At 52.4% G+C, this 16,993-nt stretch overlaps 1 long non-coding RNA gene across 1 annotated transcript in view; it reads right to left on the bottom strand.

The window, feature by feature from the left end:
• LOC105738215 overlaps positions 1–13,365 on the bottom strand; it is a 42,541-nt gene extending 29,176 nt beyond the window's left edge. Inside the window, exons 1-2 of the long non-coding RNA XR_001113963.2 lie at positions 12,826–13,365; positions 8,097–8,203 (exon numbers count right to left, since the gene is read on the bottom strand). This is a non-coding gene — a long non-coding RNA (uncharacterized LOC105738215). The remainder of the gene's footprint in view (positions 1–8,096; positions 8,204–12,825) is intronic.
• Between the last annotated feature and the right edge of the window lie 3,628 nt (positions 13,366–16,993).

Here is a 16,993-nt window from a genome sequence, read left to right as displayed (position 1 = left end):
GCACAACCAACCAGCCCCAGCCAGGGACAACCAACCAGCTCCGACCAGTGACAACCAACCAGCTCCAGCCAGGGACAAACAACCAGCCTCGACCAAGGACAACCAGCCAGCTCCGACCAGTGACAACCAACCAGCTCCTACCAGGGACAACCAGCCCCCACCAGGAACAGGCAGCCCCCACCAGGAACAGGCAGCCCCAGCTAGGCATAACCAACCCCAGCCAGGCACAAGGAGCCCCGGACACCCTGCAGCGTAGGCCCCTCCCTGACAGTCAGTGAGGACTTCAGCAGAGCAGCCAGTTTTACATTTAAATTTCACCACCCCCTGAGAAACAGAGCTTTCCCACTTTCTACAGATATGTGTCCAGAGTTTATTTTCCTTCCCCGGGGCTGGGCAGGCCTGGCTTCCTGCTCAGAGACAACACGGGAGGAAGCCGCCCACCCCAGCGCAGGTTTTTCCACGTTCCCTTCCTTGCCCGTGGAAATACGGAGCTCTTCTTAGAGCCGGCCCCTCCCTATGCCTCCCTCCCAGCCTCCTTCTGATAAGACGGCACTGAACCCGGACCAGCCCGGCCCAGTCCAGGGACACTGGAAACTATGAGGCCCAGCGTCCCACGGCCACCTGGGCTGGCACAGAGGAGGTGATTGTGTGAACTGCAGGGCCACAGGCCCCAGCCTGGCCATCACGCACAGCATCCTCAGGCCAACGCTGCTCTGACCTCCCACTGGGGCCTGCGCAGAGGTGGGATGACCCAGGCCCAAGTCTCAACTGCTGAGGGAGAGGAGGACCGCCCAGGAAGGAGCGCCACCTGCCCCTCCTCTGCCTTCTAGGTAGGGGCCTGGGGCCCCGCCCACGAGCTGCTCTGCCTCCGCCCATCCTGCCAAGCCAGTGCTCCTTCCAGAACGGAAAGGCAACCCACCACACTGCTTCCCAGACATGGTCTCCTCTGGCCTCCACCAATTCCCCACAGCTTCCCCTGGCCGGGCCCCACAGCTCTCCTAGAACCCCGATGGCACCGGAAACTGTTCGTGTACCACCCGGTGCCGCTAGGAGAGAACAGCGTCCAACAGGAAGACCTGGGCCCAAGACACAACGCCGACTCTCCCTTGCTGTGTGCACTGAAGTTACCAAGGAGAGGGAGGCTGAAAGACTAAATGATTAGGTTGCGGATGTGCAGGACTCGTGAAAACTGCCAGCCTAGGTCAGTCTACGGCAGGGCTTCTGAGTGCAGGCCCCTGACGGCAGAGCACGCACCGGGGAATCTGTGAGACACACACATGATCAGACTCGCCTCACGCCTGATGGATCAGAAACTCTGGGGTGGGCCCCAGGAAGGTGGGATCTCAATGCACTGGGCTGGCAAACAGAACCCAGCGTGCTCCTCCGAGGTGCACAGGAGGAGATGCACGCTCAGGCGCCGCACAGGCATGGGGCTGTGACCTCCTGGAGGTGGGGCCCCACTGTGCTTATCTCTGCACCCCCAGTACCTAGCGTGGCATCTGGCACATAGTAGGTGTTTAATAAGTAGCTCTTAAAGTGAATCACCATGTGAACACTGATAAACAAGAGTGGCTCAGAAGCGTCACCGAGAGCATATGTCACAATTTAGGAAGCAGAGTCCAGCTCAGATGAGAGAATAGTAGACCCAAGCCACTTTCTTTTTTTTTTTTTTTTTTTTTTGAGACGGAGTCTCGCTCTGTCGCCCAGGCTGGAGTGCAGTGGCACGATCTCGGCTCACTGCAAGCTCCACCTCCCGGGTTCATGCCATTCTCCTGCCTCAGCCTCTCCGAGTAGCTGGGACTACAGGCAGGTGCCACCACGCCCGGCTAATTTTTTGTATTTTTAGTAGAGACGGGGTTTCACCGTGGTCTCAATCTCCTGACCTCGTGATCCGCCCGCCTCAGCCTCCCAAAGTGCTGAGATTACAAGCATGAGCCACCGCGCCCGGCCTCAAGCCACTTTCTTAGTCCTGAGCACAACCACCGATGACCAGGGCAGCTTCAACATGACACGGAACCAGGCCACACTTCCTGCATCCCCGTACGTGACCTCTGGGTGTCCCTCGAGTAGCTCACAAGGCCACACCTGGCTGTGGCCAGCTATTCCTTGGTTCGTCCTTCTAGCATGTGGCGCCTGTTATGCGTGTCCAAGGCCATCCTGAGGATACAGTGGTGAGCAGGACAGACACAGCCCCACACTCCCCAGGCTCGCAGTCCAGGGGAGGGGAGAGGACAGACAAGTGATCCAGCTACTTGCAAGAAGGTATGGCAACACTGTGACAGGGGAGACATGGGGCTGGGAGATGAGTACGGGGCAGTGGTCAGGGAAGGCTGGAAGGACGCCAAGGGGAATATTCTAGGCAGAGGGCACGGCCTGTGCAGAGACCTAGAGCCAGTCAGGAGTCAGAGGCATGAGGAAGGGGGTCTACCCACGTGGCGCTGTCAGTCTCTACAGTCCCTGTATAGAGCACTGTGCCACGAGTGGGGGCACCCTGCCCACACAGGCCTCGCAGTCTAGCAGTCATTCAACAAACACTCAGACACCATCCTAGACGCTGGGGATACAGTATAACAAAAGCAAAACACGAAGCAAGACTCTTCTCTTGAGGAGCTTGTGTACTCTCGTGGTAAAGACAGAAAGCAAAGGCCAAGAATGGTGCTTCAGGGTCAAGCAGAAGTCATGGATGGAATCCCTGCCCAGGAGAGACTGGGTGGGGCCAAGGAAGTTGAAGGCCAGTGTCATCACCAGGTAATCAAGAGTTAGGAATGTACCAGCTCACCCAAGTCACAGCCCGGATCTGGCCTCTGTGACTTCAACCTGATGGTTTCAGCCTCCCTGTTTGCAATCAAAGGGAAGGTAGCCAGGCTTTCAGGAGAGGAAGGAACAAGGCAGAGAAGACTATACGAATTAAGCTTATTATACTGTACCACCATATTGTACCATGAATATTATGCATATTGTACTGATCCATGACATTATACTGGGCATGTATTAGACTTATACTGTACTATAATTATGCTACACACACATTGCCCTGCACTAGGCTACACTGTACTACAGTAAACAGCCTAACGCCTGACTCGTAATCCACATTTAAATGTTCGTGCAACTAAACTGAGGTTTTTTCAGCTGAGAATAAGGAGCCGTTTGTCCTGCTTGGCATTTGGGGCCCGAGAGAGTGTCACGTCCAAAGCTGGTTTTCCATCCGCCCAAGTACCAGATCTGCTCTAGATAAACCAAACGAAGTGGTAAATGACAAGGCCAGGGAGGCTGTTCGTGGGTGAAACCTCACCGAGGCTAAGGCTAATCACACTTAATGGGAGCCTGAATCCCAGCCATCAGCCGCCCTGGCTGATCCTCTAATGACAGGCTGTGTGGTGAGTGTGCCTCCTGGGTTGGCTACCATTGGAGCATCACCATGCATGGGTCCTAACCAGGTATTGTCTGAAATAGGGCTTAGAACAAAACCCACCTCAGATTCACACTTTATTTTGTATTTCCAAAAAAGTGTTTAGGAGGGAAGAAATGGGCAGAGGTAGGAGGTAGAATGACAATGAAGATGGGCTCTGGGCTGGGCCTGCCACTTAACAGAAGGTACAGCCTGGCCCAAGTCACCTCCATCGCTGAGCTTCAGCGTCCTCATCGGATTAGTCAGGATGGATGAGGCTATGCAGTGATAACAAACAGACCCTGTGATCTCAGTGGCTTAACAAAATAAGCTTATTTTACTCACACTTTGTGGGCCAGGCATCCTTTTTCTACCCTGTAGCTACACTAGCAGGAACACGTGGCGTCTGATGCTCCCAGAGGCTGCAGGGAAGGAGAGGGATTTGGAGGGTCTCATGGATTCACTGGAGGGCAGGCCTGAAGCTGGCTGGCATCACCCTTCCATGTATCACTCACCACACGGCCACACTCACTGCAGAGGGACCAGGAAATGCAGTCACCTCTCCAGGAAGCAGCAATGCTATGGGGAGAGCATGATCCAGTCCTCACCCACTCAGCTGTTCAACCCCTTCATTCACTCAGTTTGGGGAGGGCACCTAATATGTGCCAGGCATCATGTTAAATGCTGGAGCCACAAAAGTCACTCTGCCTTCAAGAAGTTCAGTAAGTGAGACACACAAAGCGGTGGCACATTAGAGTTCTGGACAGGTTTCTGTGGGAGCAGCAAAGAGAGGCACCAACCCAGCCCAGGCAAAGGAGGTGGGCAGCAGTGTGCTGGTAACTGTTCAGCAGCTGGCTCTCCGAAGAAACATGTATGTATACATGTTTACTTATAAATTTATAAATTCTAATGATACAAAGGATACAGAGCACACAATTTACAAATAACGTTAAAATATTCAATTTCACATAACAGACTGATGCTCACAGAATTTTTATTGATTTTTTGCCAAACATATTCAGCCATGATTTGACACAGTTGCATCTTACTCTGCTCTTTCCCCAACAAGTGTCCTTAAATCCAGTAAGTGAACAGCTGGTAAGCCATTTATCGCCTTCATGTTAATTATTTTTATTAAACTGAAGCCTCTTTTTGGCTTTGGCAGCATGTATTTCTGAACTTGTCAATGACACGAGCAACTTCTTTGCTGAATCACAGAATAATTTCCAAATGCGAGAAAAATATTTCCTCCACTTTTTGTGTTATTCACAATGGAATGGCTATAGGTACAATGCATTGTTAAGTTTAATCTGTATTACTAACATCACTGTGAAGAATAATCAACAGAACCATAAATCAAACATTGATTTATAGCATTTGCCAATTGCAATGGTGTAAATATTCCCACCATGGCCCATTTCCAGCTATCAACCTGATGGTGTCGAGCTCAGAGTCGGGAAGAGACACGCACGAGCAAACCATTACGTGGTGGTCTCCCTCCATACAAACACAGTGGACACACGTAACATCCAAAGTATAGAAAATAGTGATATGGGCCAGGCACAGTGGCTCACGCCTATAATCCCAACACTTCGGGAGGCCAGGGCGGGCAGATCACTTGAGGTCAGGAGTTTAAGACCAGCCTGACCAACATGGTGAAACCCCGTCTCTGCTAAAAATACACAAAAATTAGCCGGGCATGGTGGTGCATGCCTGTAATCCCAGCTATTCAGGAAGCTGAGGTAGGAGAATCGTTTGAACCCAGGAGGTGGAGGTTGCAGTGAGCCGAGATCACGCCATTGCACTCCAGCCTGGGCAACAGAGAGACTCCATCTCAAAAAAAAAAAAGTGGTATGATTAGGAAGTCATGAATTTACTTATTACCTTTGTCTTATTATTTGATTGTACGTTTGCCTAATTTTAAAATGATGGCTGTGTTTAACACCTGGCTTGTAAAATTCCTGAAACTGTACCCATCAGTCTGGCCAACCTGGACAAGCCAGCTCTAGCAGTCAGAGAAGACAGGGCCCGGCCTACGCTGAGTGACTGGATGCCTTGGAGTTAGTGATTCCAGAAGGAAAAGGCAGGCCAGTGCAGAGCCAGCAGCCAGGGCTAAGCCGAAGGGCAAAATGTTCTGGGCTTGAACAGGGTGACCACACAGCCTACCCACAGACTGGCCAGGGCAGTCCTGGTTATGCTTGGTGTCCCCCAGCCCCTTTTAGTTTCAAAAGCACCTGTTTAGGATGGACATTACATACTTTCCCTGTGACACTTGCAGAGCTATGGCCTTCTGGGTCCCTAGAACTGGCTGAAGAGGGGGTGGGCCGGGCTGGTGAGCAGAGACCAGGATGGGAGGGCAGGGGTGAGTGCAGATGGAGGAGGCCAGGCTGGGAGGGCAGGGGTGGGTGGAGATGGAAGAGGCCGAGCTGGGAGGGCAGGGGTGAGTGCAGATGGAGGAGGCCGAGCTGGGAGGGCAGCGGTGAGTGCAGATGGAAGAGGCCAAGCTGAGGGGATGGGTGGGTGGAGATGGAGGAAGCCAAGGGAAGGAAAAGGTGGTGACAAGAGTGGCAGGCACTTTCTGGGAAGCTGGAATAAGGGAAGGCACTGGGAGCCATCCACTGGTGCCAGGGAGAGTTCCATTACAAGGAGCAGCTGAACTCTGAGCTGTCTCCAGAGCCAGGGGCTGGGTGGGTGGCTTCTCCAGGGGAACAAGGGTGCCCCCCACCCCATCCCTGATCAACTAGGGTGTCTGTCATTCATCGTTGGCCTCACAAAGCTGGTGAGGGAAAAAGAAAAAAAATGCATACGAAGTTCAAGGGCTTCGCACCCTAGCTTTCCAACACATGGGAGGAGACAGCAGGATGGGTCAGAATCCCCCACCTGTGGGAGGCCTGGGACTCCTAGGTCTCAGCCAGAGCCCCCCAGGTAAGAGCCCCCTCGGAGACTGGCGGGGGGAGGTGGGGTTGTTCCAGCAGCCAGTTCCCGTCACTCTCTCCCCCAGCCAGCAGCCTCCTGAATGCCCAAATCCCGAATCTCTCCTGGCCTCCTTTTCCCCCCAATGGGGACAGGGCATAGCTGGCCCGTCTCCTGGAGGACAGAGCCAGGACCAGGCCAGCAGGCCCTTCACTTCCTCTGCTGCCAACGTGCGAACACACCCGTGTGTGGTGTCCAAAGCCAAGCCACTCTCTGGCAAACCAGCAAAAGACAGATCCCCAAACCCAAATGTTCTGAAATCTTTTCCAGGCTTTCAAACCTTGGCTAAACAAGGCAAAGGAGCTAGGGAACAGTCTTTGGCCTTGAAAGATGAGAAGGTCGAGGGCTCTCCAGGATGCAGGGCAGATGCCTTTGATGGCAGCATTTTATAAAGAGAGAAATAGAATACAGCTAAGTGCTGTTCTGAAGACCCTCTCTTTGAATATCAGTATCAGGTTATTTCATCTTCACATGGAGCCTGTGGAGTAGGTTCTACTGCAGGAAACTGAGGCACGGAGCAGGTAGGTAACTTCCAGATCCCAAAGCTGATGAATGTCAGAGCTGTGACATGGACCCAGGCTGCCTCGCTCTCAGCTGCGATGCTGAGCCGACCCCTGCACAAGGGCCTTGTTCTCGATCCTTTCCTGCCACCATGGGAACCGGGAGCCTGGGAGTTACACTGTATGTGACATCAGAGCCAGAGCTGGCCCAGGTCACAGGGCTTACAGCTTACACGCTTTGAGGGACACTTCTTAAGATCAAGACTATAAAACTGTGACTGTGAAGAGCTCAGGCTTCAAAAGCAGCCCAGGCCAGCCAGGGAGGCTGAGCTGGAGGCTTCTCTAGCCTCGTGGTAGATGGGCCCTGCCCCAGGGGACCTCCCCGATGATCAGCGCCAGGGCTTCCCGGAGCCCCTTCTCCTCCAGGCAAGAGAAGCCATGTCCCGAAAGCCCCGCAGGAGGGGTCTGAGGGGAAATCCAGAAGCAGCCCGGCCTCTCATCACGCACCACTGAGGCCGACACCCAGGTGGGGCCCAGACGCCGAGTGATTCGGGGAGGCCCTGGCAGCCCGCCTGCCCCCAGACGCTCGAGTAACCAGGGCAAGATGGGGAAAACCCCCTGACTAGACCCGAAACCGGTGGGAGTGTTCGAGTTTAACCCACCCAGGGTCGGGAACATGGCCTGAAGCCAAAGTAGAAGCCCTGGAGGAGAAAAGGGCCCATTTCTTTCCTGGGCATGGCCAATGGCTTTTCTTTTTTAAGAGGCATAGACAGGGTCACAGATGGCCCCAGGCAGAAGCCTTGGTGTGGAGGGACTGGTCCACTGCAGGCCCTATCTTGGTTTTGAAGATTCAAACACCACCGACTAGAATGTTCTGTGCCATCGAAGGCCCTCATTGGCCACGTCCCTCTTGCTTCCTGAACAACAGCTGGGCAAGGCTGGGGTCTGCGGGGCAGGATGGCCTCTGCAGAGGAAGGCATCAGGGCCCAAGTGAGGGAAGCCTGGGTCCTGGGTCCAGAGGCCTGGTGTGGCCAGGTGGGGTGAGGAGAGCTACTGGGCAGAGAGAGTCCAGGTGGGGTGAGGAGAGCTACTGGGCAGCAGGGGGCCTGGTGCTGAGTCTCAGAGCAGGGGCAGTGGGAGGAAGGCAGCACCCCCAGGGAGGAGGCAGCATGGGATGAGGCCAGTCACAGACAAAGGGAGGGACTCAGCACGTCCAGAAGAATAAATGAGCTCACCAGGGCGCAGCTGCTCACACCTGTCATCCCAGCACTTTGGAAGGCTGAGATGGGAGGATCGCTTGAACTCAGAAGTTCCAGACCAGCGTGGCTGACATGGAGAAACCCTGTCTTCACAAAACAAACAAACAAAAAAACACGAAAAATTAGCTGGGCATGGTGGCACACACCTGCAGTCCCAGCTACAGGTGGGACACTGATAGATACAGAAGCAAGCATGGATATAAAGCACGTACATGCGTGTGTATCCCCAGCTCAGTCCACTCAGGGCTGAGGGCTGGGATACCCAATATCCATGAGCACAAACGGCACCTAGACACTGACTTCTGAATTTCCATCCCCCACTAAAAAAGAATCAGGGAGGCCGAGACAGGAGGATCACTGGAACCTACGAGTTTGAGACCAGCAGGGCAATACAGCGAGACTCCATCTCTATAAAAGATGAAGACATCAGTTGGGCAGGGTGGTGTACACCTACGGTCCCAGCTACTTGGGAGGCTGAGGTAGGAGGATTGCTTGAGCCTGGGATTGCACCACTGCACTCCGGCCTGGGCAACAGAACAAGACCCTGTCTCTGAATAAATATATAATTAAATTAAAAATTAAAATAAAAAGAATCACAGCTCTTGAGAGAGATGGTTGACTCCAGAGCTTGGGCAGGGAAATGACAAGATGAGCCTGGAACATATTCTTGGGCCAGAAGGTAAGGAAGTGCTCAAAGAATGATGGAGACAGGTCAAAGTAACACAGAAGTCAGCTTGAAGGGACTCCCGCTGACCAAATCTGGCCTAATTTGAGCATAAAATAAATAATATAACAACAAATAGATTGTAACCCATTACAACCCACTGAATAAAATGGGAAACCACATAAGGCCACACCTGTATTAATTATATCCATTAGTTATATTATTAACTATAATTATTTCATGAGCAATGAGATATTTATATAGTTCCAGAGTACCTCTTCTTGAAAAACTTAATTACAAAGGAAAAATAACATCACCTGGAGAAGCCTGGCCAATTCTACCTTCATCGAGTGATGGAAGTGACACCAGGGAAGGGGCAGATGAAAATGGTGTGCCTGGCTAGGCGCAGTGGTTAACGCCTGTAATCCCAGCACTTTGGGAGGCCAAGGCGGGTGGATCACAAGGTCAGGAGATCGAGACCATCCTGGCTAACATGGTGAAACCCCATCTCTACTAAAAATATAAAAAATTAGCTGGGCGTGGTGGCGGGTGCCTGTAGTCCCAGCTACTTAGGAGGCTGAGGCAGAAGAATCGCTTGAACCCAGGAGGTGGAGGTTGCAGTGAGCTGAGACTGTGCCACTGTACTCCAAACTGGGTGACAGTGAGACTCCATCTTAAAAAAAAAACAAAAACAATCAATGCCATCCCAAGCAGAAAAGAAAAAGCCATAGAGTATTAGGCATGGACTTGATGATCAGCGCTGAACTGGGATAGCTGGGTCCATCTGTATGTTTATAAAGTCCTCTAAACAACAAAATCCTCTCTCGCAGCCCCTTCAGATTCCCTGAGGGGAGAGGGCAGGGCAGGTGGAGAAGGAATTATCAAGTAAAGCTTTCCCCAGGAGAGAGGTAGGGGCCATTCATGAAAGGACAATGAGACAAAGACATTTATTTTAAGGGAGCAAGTCCCTTGCTCAAAGACGTGAAGATGAAGAAATGGAAGGTAACAGCAGGAGTTCTGTGGGAAGCAGAAGCGGCCCTTGTTCTTGCCCTTGAAGGTTGTGAGAGATGCTCTCGTCTGTGCCTGGACAAGTAGGCCCAGGGGACCACCTACCCTCCCCCTACAGCACAGCCCAGACCTAGCCAGACACCAGAAGGCCAAGCTCATCACTGAGGTGAGAAATCAGGAAGGGTGCCAAGCTCCCCTGGTGGGTGTGTGGCAGCACCAGGGCCTAAAAGTAGGCAGGCTGGCTCCAAGACTGTGTCAGGCTGTCCCTTGGGACACAGAACTGACACCATCTGGGTGGTTTTCCACTTAAGTCAAACTACGAGACATCAAATCAAAGATGGTCACCATCTCTGAGAAATGCAATCCACCATAGACTTGAATTTAAAAGTTTCCCCAGGTTCCTGGGGTGACAGAGCATTATGGAGGGACAATGACATTTGTTTTTACAAACAGAGAAACTGGTCTAGAGCCACTCCGTGACTGGTGAACAGAATCTTTTCCCCCTGCCCTCAGTTTGAATGAAACAACCAGGGTCAGCTCCCCTTTCTAAAAGCACTGGCCAGTCCGCCAACCTTCAAGTGGCCACAGGCCCACAAGGAAGGAGGCTGCCTGGAATAGCTTTCTTTTCTGTTTTCCTACAAACTGACCCCAATATGTAGTCCCTGTGACCCCAGGCAGATGAGACCCAGCATATGCTGAGCCCTGTAGCGTGGTGTTCCATATGCATGAGGAATTACAAAACCACTGCACCCAGAGCGAGGGCATCGGGAGCCCCGCTGAGCTCTGAGCTGCAGTAGTAGCATCGCAGCTTACCTCTGGAATAAACAGACCTGAACAACACTGGCTTAGACAGAATCGGTACCACCGCCATGCCGAAGTTCCAGTGGTGGACGGAGCCAGTATGGCAGCTCCACAACCATCAGGGATTCAGAGCCCCTCAACTTACAGTCTTGGGCTGCATAACGATGGCACACTGGCGACGGACTGCATATATGATGGAAGTCTCATAACATTAGAATACCGCATTTTTACTATACCTTTTCCATGACTAGATACACAAACACCACTGTGTTACAACTACCTCCAGTATTCAGCGCGGTCACACACAGCCCAGGTTTGCAGCCCAGGAGCAATACTCCACCATATAGCCTGGGTGTGTAGCAGGCTCCCCGGTCTAGGTGTGTAAATACATTCTATGATGTCCTCACAGCAAGAAGATCGCCTGGTGACTCATTTCTCAGAACGCATCTTCATCATTAAGTGAGGCGTGACCTTATTTTCTCTGCCATCCTCAACACGCACTTCCATGTTGGGACCCAAAATAGCTGTTCCAGTTCCTGCCATCATATTCAGAGTCAAGCCAAAAGGAAGGCAGCCTAGAAAAAGGTGAGGGCACACCACGTCCTTTCAAACACACCACCCAGAATTCATACACGTCTTGTTCATTCCCACTCCATGAGCCAGGATTTCTGTCACATGGTCACGGCCAGTGGAAGGTGAGGCTGAGAACCTAGAAACTCTAGTACTACGTGAAAGGGTGAGAATGCACAGTAGGGCATCAGTTAGCAGATTCGAGCACAAGAGTTGTGCATTTTGTTATTTATTTATTTATTTACTTATTTTGAGACAGAGTCTCGCTCTGTCGCCCAGGCTGGAGTGCAGTGGCGCGATCTCGGCTCACTGCAAGCTCTGCCTCCCGGGTTCACACCATTCTCCTGCCTCCGCCTCCTGAGTGGCTGGGACTACAGGCGCCCGCCACCAGGCCTGGCTAATTTTTTGTGTTTTTAGTAGAGAGGGGGTTTCACCGTGTTAGCCAGGATGATTTTAATCTCCTGACCTCGTGATCCACCCGCCTTGGCCTCCCGAAGGGCTGGGATTACAGGCGTGAGCCACCGCACTCGGCTGAGTTGTGCATTTTAGCTGCTAGCATCAAGAACTTCCTTTTCTGCCACCCTAGCACAGCCAGGTCTAAACTGGAGCCAATTTTCTTGGCTAAGAAGTGCACACTGGACCTGAGCCAGACTAGACCAGAGTGTCTCCTCGGCCTCTCAGGAATCTTTAAAAAAAAAAAAAAAAAAAAAAAAAAAAAGACAGTCTCACTCTGTTTTCTGGGCTGGAGTGCAGTGACGTGACCTTGGCTCACTGCAACCTTCACCTCCCAGGTTCAAGCAATTCTCCTGACTCAACCTCCTGAGTAGCTGGGATTACAGGCGCCCATCACCACACCTGGCTAGCTTTTGTAGTTTTAGTAGACAAGAGTTTTCATCATGTTGCACAGGCTGGTCTGGAACTCCTGACCTCAGATGATTCGCCCGCCTCGGCATCCCAAAGTGCTGGAATTACAGGCCTGAGCCGCTGCCACCCCAGCCCAGAATCTACTATTCCACACTCTCTTGCCTGTTGGCTGGGTCCGTCCCTTCTGCTCAGGAGGATCAGGCCTCCCAGCCTCCTGCTCTGTCACTGGGGAGTCAAGCTCCTGGGCATCCACCTCTACACAGTGAGCCAGCAAGGATGAGCACAGTCTGGCCAGCAAGGATGAGAAAGGGGGGCAGGAACAGGCAGTGGGCCCCCAGGAGAACCAAGGCTCTCTTGGCCAAGGTGAATTTTCAAGCTCATCAACCAGTACCAGCATTGCCTACAGATGTGGAGGTGAGGGCAGCCGGGGCTGCGGGCCCAGCCTGAGCCAATGCTGTTGGCAGACAAAAGGCAGAAATGCCCCATGCCCACCAGCAGACCCAATGCGGGAGTCCCGAGAGACTGGGATATGGTCCTCCGGTAGCCAGGCTGCACGTGTCGCTGGCTGTGGCATCCCTGGGGCTCCTTTCAACCCAGCCGGCTTAAAGCAGCTCTAGGGCCCACAGGAGGGGCCCTCTGGCCTGGGCATTCGGGCAGCTTCAGCAGGCGGCAGGGACGGGGAACTCAGCCCACGCATCTAACAGCTCTGCAGCCTGGAAGGGGCCACGGAGCCTGGTGATAACATAAGGCTTCAGTGTCGGAGTTACTAGACTGGGTAGCTTGTGGCGGGCGAGTTACCTGATGCCTACACGTCCTGGTTTCCCATCTATGACACGGAGACGGTCGTTCCTGTGTGGTGGATGGCAACACGTCGCGCGGAGGGAGCCCTTGCTATACCCGCCGCTGGCATAGCGCATCTCTGGGCCTCAGTTTCGTCACGCAGACAGGCGAGCAGGCTGTCCACACGGCAGGGCAGACGAGGAGGGCACCGGGCCCCGCCTGCCTCCTCCTTGCTTCTCCTCTGCAGTCCCAGGTCTCGGCTTAGCTGTCGCTTGCAGGGAGACCCGTGCTGGCCCGCCTGCTCCCGGGAGGTCGCACTGGCCTTCTGTGCCGAGGTGGGTGCGCCATCTTCTTTGCGTGTCTTGTCCCTTCTGCTGCGTCCTGGCCGATGTCGTGACCCGCCGTGATAGGCAGGGGAGGCAGAGCCGAAAGGCCCAGGCAGGGTGCCGCGCTCCGTGCTAACGGCAAAGGCTTCTGGCAGTGGAGGGCCGGGACAGCAGGAGGTCACCAGCCCAGCAGCCGCACGCGGTGCTTCCCTGCAGGCGACTGAGGCCCACCGGAAGCAGGGAGCACTTCAGCTTAAGGGGAGGGAGGAGGCCCGCCGGAAGAAGGGGGAGGGGGCCCACCGGAAGTGAGGGGAGCTTGTCCTCCGGAAAGCGGGGGAGGAGGCCTGCTGGAAATGGGGGGGGCACACCTGCTGGAAAGAGGGGGAGGAGGCCTGCCAGAAGTGAGGGGAGCATGCCCACCAGAACGGAAGGAAGCGGCCCAGCAGAAATGGGGGAGCACGCCCACTGGAAGGGAGGGAGGAAGCCCAGCAGAAAGCGGGGCGAGGTGGGGCATACCCGCCGGAAAGCGGAGCACGTCAGCCAGAAGGGGGAGGAGGCCCGTCAGACAGCCGAGAGGACGCCACCAAAACAGGGCAGTGTGGAGGCGCACACCCACCAGAAGTGGGGAACATGTCCAGAAAGAAGGAACACTTCAGGAAGCCAGGAGACTTACAGGGGAAGAAGAATTCACAAGGATAACACGACAGTCACCCTATATAGCAATGGTCCAGTCACTGGTCACCTTCCAGAAACAGGGCCCCCATGACCAGCGAGAGGCGGGATCCCCAGCAAAGCCACAACGCGTCTCGCCCGCTCATTCCCCATCACCGCTCAGCTCACGGTCCAGGGGACAGTTATGAACTGCGGGTTCCGGGGTCTCAGAGCAAGAGACAACCGCCTAAGAGCAAATAGAAGTCTCAGAAAACAGAAGCAGATTCTGTCAAAAGTCTGTTGACGTGTCTTTGACATCACCAGACATTAAGGACCTTTGTGTTTTTATTTTTATGTATTTTCTTTTCAGATGTTATTTTAGGTTCAGGGGTTAAATGCGTGCGCTTGTTACATGGGAATTAGGTATACAGATAATTTTGTCACCCAGGTAAGAGCACGGTACCCGTAGCTTCTCGATCCTCTCCCTCCTCCCACCCTCCACCGTCAAGTAATCCCCAGTGTCTGTTGTTCCCTTCTTTGCATCCATGTGTACTCATCATTTAGCTACCACTTAAAGTGAGAACATGCAGTATTTGGTTTTCCCTTCCTGTGTTATTCGCTTAGGATAATGGCCTCCACGTCCATCCACGTTGTTGCAAAAGACAGGATTTCACTCTTTTTATGGCTGCATAGGATTCCATGGTGTATAGGTACTGTATGTTCTTTATCCAGTCCACCATCCATGGGCATTTAAGTGGATTCCAAGTCCCTGCTATTGTGAATGGTGCTGCGATTAAGGCAAGTGTGCATCTGTTTTTTTGTTTTGTTTTTTGAGACAGTCTCACTATGTTACCCAGGCTGGAGTGCAGTGGCACGATCTCGGCTCACCGCAAGCTCCACCTTCCAGGTTCACGCCATTCTCCGGCCTCAGCCTCCCGAGTAGCTGGGACTACAGGCGCACAACACCATACCCAACTAATTTTTTTGTATTTTTAGTGGAGACGGGGTTTCACCGTGTTAGCCAGGGTGGTCTCGATCTCCTGACCTCGTGATCTGCCTGCCTCGGCCTCCCGAAATGCTGGGATTACAGGCCTGAGCCACCGTGCCTGGCCTTTTTTTTTTTTTTTTTTTTTTGAGACGGAATTTCACTCATTGCCCAGGCTGGAGTGCAATGGCGCAACCTTGGCTCACTGCAACCTCCACCTCCTGGATTGAAGCCATTCTCCTGCCTCACCCTCCCGAGTAGCTGGGACTACATGTACCCACCACCACGCCCAGCTAATTTTCTGTACTTTTAGTAGAGACGGGGTTTCGCCATGTTGGCCAGGCTGGTCTCAAACTCCCGGCCTCGGCCTTCCAAAGTGCTGGGATTACAGGTGTGAGCCACTGCCTGCGGCTGCATGTGTCTTTTCGGTAGATTTACTTATATTCCTTTGGGTATATACCCAGTAATGGGATTGCTGGGTCGAATGGTAGCTCTGTTTTAAATTCTTTTGAGAAATTTCTAATCTGCTTTCCATAGTAACTGAACCAGTTTGCATTCCCACCAGCAGTGTATACGTGTACCCTTTTCTCCATAACCTCCCCAGCATGTCATTTTTTGGCTTTTTAATAATAGGTCTTCCGACTGGTGTAAGATGGTATCTCATTGTGGTTATGATTTGCATTTCTCTGTTGAGCATTTTTTCTTATGTGTGTTGGCCGCATGTGTGTCTTCTTTTGAGAAGTGTCTGTTTGTGACCTCTGCCTGTTTGTTTCTCCTTCTAAATATGAGAAGTAGCTTGGAGCAGATAAGGGTGCAGAATGAGGCCTCAAGCAAGGGTCAGCACAGGGTCCCTGGTGGTGAAGTGGGTCCCGCACTGTCTGTGACAGCTGCTGTACCCTCCCGTCAGTTCCTGGGCATGATCTATCTGATGTGCCTTTCTCCTGGCTTCCAGGCACTTTTTTTTTTTTAATAAAATATTCTTAGTCCCCCTTTATGGTCCTTGTAGAATTTTGTCCTTGTGGCCTGGGCTCTCCCCCAGTATATTTTGCTGACTTTTTCTTGTGATTTCTCAGAGTTTTATACTTGGTTCAGTCCTGTCTTTACTTCTTAAAACTTTGAATCTTTTAGGTAAAGATTCTGCTGAATGCCGGCCGGGCGCGGTGGCTCAAGCCTGTAATCCCAGCACTTTGGGAGGCCGAGGCAGACGGATCACGAGGTCAGGAGATCGAGACCATCCTGGCCAACACGGTGAAACCCCATCTCTACTAAAAATACAAAAAATTAGCCGGGTGTGTTGGCGGGCGCCTGTAGTCCCAGCTACTCGGGAGGCTGAGGCAGGAGAATGGCGTGAACCCCAGGAGGCGGAGCTTGCAGTGAGCCGAGATCGCGCCACTGCACTCCAGCCTGGGGGACAGAGCAAGACTCCGTCTCAAAAAAAAAAAAAAAAAAAAAAAAAAAAAAGAGAACATTCTGCTGAATGCCCTTTGCTCCGGGTTAGGTTCATAATGAGTAACATGGGGTAACACTGATAGAAATTTTAACATTTGATCTTTGTTTACTGTGAGGTAAGCAAAAAAATGTTCAATTAAAATAATTTTAAAAAGAAATTCTAACCTTAATTTCAAAAATATGATGTTAGTGTTTAGAAAAGCATATGTCTGGTATACCAGCAGTCGCTACCAAACCGTCACCTGTAATTCAAGATTACAAGTGACCAGTCGGGCTTGGTGGCTCGGGCCTGTAATCCCAGCACTTTGGGAGGCTGAGGCAGGCGGATCACCTGAGGTCAGGAGTTCGAAACCAGCCTGGCCAAGATGGCGAAACCCCGTCTCTACTAAAAATACAAAAATTAGCTGGGCATGGTGGTGCATGCCTGTAGTCCCAGCCACTCGGGAGGCTGAGGCAGGAGAATCACCTGAACCTGGGAGGCAGAGGTTACAGTGAGCAGAGGTCATGCCATTGCACTCCAGCATGGGTGACAAGAGCAAAACTCTAAAAAAAAAAAAAAAAAAAATTATAAGTGACCTAGAGGGCTGTCATAGGATCACAGGATACTTCTACCCATCAGGGGCTGACATGATCTGGAGTGATCGTCGGGGAGCTGTGTTCCTCCCAGCCTGGAGGAAGCAGATTTAACCAGCAAATAGAAGACTTTCTGTTTTGTCTTTATGATGATAGCAACTTCTCTCTCCTCTATAACCTGCTTGTGTTTTGATAATTGTTG

Source organism: Nomascus leucogenys, chromosome 9 (assembly GCF_006542625.1).
Source record: "Nomascus leucogenys isolate Asia chromosome 9, Asia_NLE_v1, whole genome shotgun sequence".
Classification (NCBI taxonomy): Eukaryota; Metazoa; Chordata; class Mammalia; order Primates; family Hylobatidae; genus Nomascus; species Nomascus leucogenys.
Note: the sequence above shows the minus strand (reverse complement) of the source record. Positions and strands in the feature narration are given on the sequence as shown.